At 54.1% G+C, this 5,943-nt stretch overlaps 1 long non-coding RNA gene across 1 annotated transcript in view; it reads left to right on the top strand.

Moving 5' to 3' along the window:
* The first annotated feature begins 256 nt into the window (after positions 1–256).
* LOC102502232 (uncharacterized) overlaps positions 257–5,943 on the top strand; it is a 23,235-nt gene continuing 17,548 nt past the window's right edge. The window contains exons 1-2 of the long non-coding RNA XR_001369542.1: positions 257–330; positions 1,423–1,531. This is a non-coding gene — a long non-coding RNA (uncharacterized LOC102502232). The remainder of the gene's footprint in view (positions 331–1,422; positions 1,532–5,943) is intronic.

The raw sequence follows: 5,943 nt of genomic DNA, 5'->3' as shown, positions 1-5,943 counted from the left end.
GTGACCGTCCAGGGTGCTAAGGCCACAGGGAAGAAAACAGGGGCGGATCCCTGCTTCTGCGGCTTACCCCAGAGGGGCTCACAGAGGTGAGTCACTGACCGATGATGCTCCGAGGGGGTGGAGCTGGAGGAGTCCCTGCTTCTCCTGCCTGGGTTTGCCCTCCTACTGAGCAGTCTCCCCACCCCCAGGAGGGAGCCCAGCCTCCGGAGTTCTGTCTTAGGCTTTTCTGTTGCTGGGTGACCTGCGTTGCCAAGCACCCCAGAAGACACCTCCTCCCCTCTCCTGGCTTTTGTTTTGTGAGAACACTAGGCTGGATCATCTGAGAGGAGGGTGCGGAAGGGGAGGGATGGAAGCAACTGGAGATGAGATCTGGGAGCTTCTCCCAACCAGAAAAGGAGGGGAGGGGCCAGCCAGCACCCTCAGGTGGCCAAGCCCACTTGTCACACATACATCCCCCTTAAGAGTAAATAATACTTCTCACCCTCCTACCCGCCCCTCACAGACCCCTCGGGTCACCTGCAGGGACATGGACGAGCCGCAGCCTTCAGGACTGGGAAATCCTAGGCATTGCCCGTCTGGAGCCCCAGCGTGGACACAGATGGAGGCCTGGCCCAGTGGTGTGGACTCAGCGAGCCCTGAGGTTCCCGTGGAGCAGCAGAGAGCCCTGCCCTGGCCTGATCAGAGAGGCCCACCCAGGCCTCCCCTGGTCGTATCATGAGCCAACTCCTCCCTGGCTCCGAACTCAGATTTCCCCACTCCACTATGTGGCCCTCCACTCCCTCCACCCAGCCCATGCCCCAGGTCTGACCGTCAGACTGTGGTGACCCTGAGAAGGCGTCAATGACCCTGACAAAGCTGGCACCACCTCTCGGGGAGCCGTGAGGGTTAACCCAGACCATCCACGTTCAGGGTTTAGCGCAGGGCCTGGAACACGGGCCACACCGGGGAAAGCGTTGTGTGCCGTTGTTAACGACCTTGAGAAGCCGCAATGCAGGCGCGGGGTACGAGGAGAGCGGCCCCCTCATGCAGGTCAAACCAGAAAGGCTCCTGAGAACCAGGATCTGGAACATGGAGGCGACCCCAGGGGCCCTGCGTCTTCTTCCTGCAGGTCATAGGGAGTGTTGGAGCCTTAGAGCTGGCGTGTGCATTTCAGAGAGCCCGCGTGGCCAGTGTGGGAGTGGGGAGAGGCTGAGGGTGCCCCGGGGCCCCACCACTGAGCCTGGACTAGGAAGGCGGGGCTTCGGCACCTGGGCAGGCATCATAAGGATGAGTCTGACCTATTTCCCAACCGCCTCTCCTCCTTAGCGAGGAAGCACGTTTAGAGTCGAGTTAATTGTACTGTCGGGGGATGATACAGAAGGAGAGGGAAAAAAAATTATAAAGAGATCGCAAAACAGGAAACAAACTCCACTGGCTCTATAGGTGACAGTGATTCGGGTCACCGAAGTGTCAGCGTTTCTGAGATCCTGACACCACCTCTTCCGTGCTGTTTCACCCGCTGACCTGGGAGGTCTCTCCCTCAGCCTGTGCAGTAAGTAGGACTCTTCGTATCGCAAGTAGTAAAACAGCCTCAGCTCCAAACGCGTAAGAGCAGAGGGAGATTACGGCTTTGCATAACTGAAAGTCTAGAGGTAGGGCTGGCTTCAGGGGCAGCTTGATCTACAGGCTCAAGCATCTCGAAGCCTGGTTTCTCCCTCCCGCCCTCTGCCATTTAGGCTCACCCTCGGGCTCACTCCGAGTGAATGCGGCAACTCTGGGCTTCCTCCGGGCTTCCTCCACGGTTACAAATGCCTGCATCCGAGCCCAACCTCACATCCTAGCACTCCTCCCAAACCAAGGGGGACTAGCGCTAACGGAAACAGCCAAGCTCTGTAGAAATAATAATTAACATGTTGGGGCCAGCAGGTGGCACAGTGGTTAAGGCACTGGATTCTCATGTGGTCGGCCACAGTTCAAGTCCCAGACCCGGAGGCTTGAAACTTACATCAGATGTGTGTGCATACATGCCCCAAATCCCGAGAGGAGGGTGGAGGAGAAGGGATTGCAGCGCTGCCACCCCTCTTGGGGAATGATATCTCACTTTCTTCCTGTCTCTCTCTCTGGTGAGCTTTTTAGCAAAAGCTCTCTAAAAATAATAATAATAATAATAATAATAATAATAATAATAAATGTGGTTCATCCTAAGCATGACTTTTTTTGGAGAGGTTTTTGCTATAGGGTGCATGTGTTCACCAGACAGACAGAGACAGAGAGACAGAAAGCGAGAAATCACCCTCCCCAGGAGGGATGGCCACACCGCAATCCCTTCTCCTCCATTCTCCTCTTGGGATCTAGGGCATGCACACACACATGTGCCTGGCATGAGTTTAAGCCACCGGGTCTGGGACTCGAACCATGGTCGACTACATGGGAGTCCAGTGACATAGCCATTATGCTACCTGCTGGTCCCGCTAAGCACGACTTTGAGTGACCAGACCCAGAGAAGCACAGAAGATGTAGCAATTCTTTCATTCAGTTCTGAGAGCAGGAGACGGGCACAGAGTTGTGAATCAGCCTCAGGAGTCTCCTCATTGGCCTGGCCCACAAAGGCGAGACTTGGGGGGGGGGGCTTGTAGGTAGGTTAAGGGTGACTTTAGAAAGTTCTACGTTAGTCATTGTAAAATGTGCAAGCATTGTCTGAAAGACCTGACTGTAGATCTAGGGCCTTGCTCTGTGTCTGACGGTGCCATGCGGGGCAGGACAGGAAGCTGCCCACGGCCACCACACCGAAGTGGCCTGTTATAGGAGGGTCCATGTTACAGGTGTGACTCTCCCAGGGCCCTTAGGAAGCATCTCAGTCTAGAAGAATGGTCTGAAACCTGTCCTCAGCACACCCCCCCTGCTGGCTTCCCATCGGCTGAGGTCCTAGATCCCCAAAGCTGTGAAGGTGGTGACGGGGCTGGTGCACAAAGGGTTAAGGAGCCCCACCCTGGCTTAGAGCGCACTGCAGACGCTTCCCAGGGAAGCTGCCCCACAGGTGTGACAGACGGCCCCTCATGTCCTCGAACCCCTCCTTTAGACTGGCGGCCCTTCTTCCTTCCACCCTGGAATGCAGAGTCTTTACAGGCCAGGCCAGTCTTCCCCCACCCCAGCTGTCTCGTCCCCTTCCGCCTTTCTCGACCACAGGTGTTGCCAACTCCTGAATCTGAGTCTCCAGTCCAGACGCTGCTCAGCTGCCTATGGGACCTTCCCACTGGGGCCTGAGACCAAACAGGTGTAAAACTGAACCTGCGCCTCTGCACACCCAGCTCTGCCCGCTTCCTTGGACGTACTGTCCTGTCAGCATGGAGCCGGTGGCTGGTCATCCTCGCCCTGTCCCTCACTCCCCCAAGCCCCAGGCCATAAATCTCCCCAGGACCACCCAGTTCTTCTGCCCCTGCCGCCCAGCTCCTGTCCACCCAGCTCCTGTCCGGTGCACAGGAAGTATGGGTGGTCGTGGAGTCTGTACCAGCCTCCGCCCTGCTCCCTGGACGACAGAGGGTCTCGCCCTGGGGCGAAGCCTTGTCACTGCTCAACTGAACAGAGCCCAGGACAGGGCCTGCTGCTTACAGACTTCTGCAAGGGCGTGCCATGCAAAAAGCAAGGGGATTCTTCCCGGGAAAAGCGTCCACCTTAAAAGGCCTCAGGATGGCAGGAGCAGGTGGCGTGAATAAGACACTTGATGGTTAAGGCACTGGACTCCCACATGGTCAACCACAGTTCAAGTCTCAGACCTGGCAGCTTGCTTTCTTGCTTTCTCTTTCTCTCTCTGTCTCTCCCTAGAGAGTGCATGTGCCCTATAGCAAAATTTAAAAAATAATAATAATAATAAACAAAAAGAAATTAATAAATCCTTGGTGCTAGTTGGTGGTGTAGCGGTTACATCCCTGGATTTGCACATGGCTGACCACAGTTTGAGTCCCCGACCTGGTGGCTTGAAACTCATGCAGGGCATGTGTGCATATGTGGCCGAAATTCCGAGAGCAGAATGGAAGAGAAGGGATTGTGGCGTGGCCAACCCCTGAGGGGTGATTTCTCACTTTTTGTCATTCCCCTGTTTCTCTGGTGAACGCATATGCCCTATAGCAAAAATATCTAATAAATAAATAATAAAATAAAAAATAAAAAATTCTTTTTTTATAAAATGTTTTTGGGAACCTGCATTTAGCATAATGGCTATGTCACTGAACTCCCATGTAGCCAACCGCGGTTCAAGTCCCAGACCCGGTGGCTTAAACTCACGCCGGGCGCGTGTGCATGCGTGCCCAAGATCCCAAGAGGAGAATGGAGGAGAAGGGATTGCAGCGTGGCCCTCCCCTCTGGGCGTGATTTCTCGCTTTCTGTCTCTCTGTCGTTTTGGCAAGTCAACACGCCCTAAAACAAAAAAAAAAAAAAAAGTTTTTCTATAGGGTGCATCTGCTCATCAAAGTGAAACATGGAGAGGGAAAGTGAGAAATCACCCTCAGGTGGACAGCCATGCCACAATCTATTCTCCTCCTGGGATTTTGGGCATTCATGCACATGAGCCAGGTGTGCTTCTTAAACTGCTGGGTCCAGGACTCGAACTGCTCTCGGCCATATGGGAACCTAGTACCTTAACCACCATGCCACCTGCTGGCCAATAAATAATTCTTTAAAAAGTAATAATACCAGATGGCATAGTGGTTACATTGCTGGACTCCTACATAGTGGACTGTGATTTGAGTCCTAGACTGAGCAGCTTAAAACTCATGCCAGGCACATGTGTGTGTGTTCCCGAGATCCTGAGAGGCAACTGGAGGAGAACAGACTATGCTGTGGTCGTTTCCCAGGAGGTAACTTCCTCCTTTCTGTCTGCCTCTGTCTCTCCGATGAGCTCATGGGCCCTATAGCAAAACTCTTTAAAATAGATAAACAATAGTAACAAAAAAAGGCCTCAGGTACAGTGGCCTGGCCGTGTTAGAGCCACCCTCCCTCTGAGCTTGTCCGGCAGAGGGCTGCCCAGCTCCTGGCAGGGGGGTGCACAAAGGCTTCTGGCGGGGTGGCCCCTGGATGCGTGAAGACCCTCGACTCTCTGAACCCTGGCATCCTGTGTGTTAGCTCCTCCCGTAAGCGCACTCAGCCCGGACTCCCGCCTGGAGCAGCTAGTGGCTGAACTGCTCTGCTTCCCATCTGAAGTCACCGGAGAGCCAGCACAGTGCAGTGGGGATCGGGGACAGCGTGCGACTGTCCTTCCCCACCCTGTCTCGGCGGTGGGCATGTGGGTTAACGACACTAGGACTCCAGTTACCGCAGCGACACAGAAACACAGGTCAGGAAGCAAGGAGGACGTGGCCACTGGCTTTACAGAGCTCCCGAGCTCCGCTGACCTCCTGGGCGGGGGCGCCCAGCCTGTGGCATCCACGCCGGGCGGAAACAGATACTTGGTCATCTGGGTTTTCTCTGAGGTTTCTGTGTTCTATAGACAAAGGCTTGCTCTGCCCTCCCCTGAACAGGGGCCTCCTTCAACCCTTGACAGGCTCAGAAATGAATGGAAAGAAAGAGAAGAAACATGATTTGTTGGGTTCCTGCTTGGGCCAGTTGCGGTGTGGGGCACCCCGTGAGCAATACTGTAGTTAAGCCTCACGGTAACCCTGAAAACAAACACCCTCCCCATCCCCATTTTTAAAAAAGAATTATTTATTTAATTGTATTTATTATTATTTAATTTTCTATAAAGAGAGAAAACAAGAAAGCAAGCTGTCAGGTATAGGACTCAAACCATAGCCAGCCATGTGGGAGTCCAGGGCCTTAACTACTATATGCCCCCTGCTGGCCTCATGCCCCCAGTTTTCTAGTCAAGCATCGAGTGAACTGACCGGGGCCCTAACAGAGACCTTTGTGCGAGACTGAAGTCAGTCCATTGTACAGTGCCGTTTAGGCACTGCCGCTATTCCGGGTTCCCCC

This window comes from Tupaia chinensis, unplaced genomic scaffold, assembly GCF_000334495.1.
Source record: "Tupaia chinensis unplaced genomic scaffold, TupChi_1.0 Scaffold143878_1, whole genome shotgun sequence".
Lineage (NCBI taxonomy): Eukaryota > Metazoa > Chordata > Mammalia > Scandentia > Tupaiidae > Tupaia > Tupaia belangeri.
This window is presented reverse-complemented; position numbering and strand designations above follow the sequence as displayed.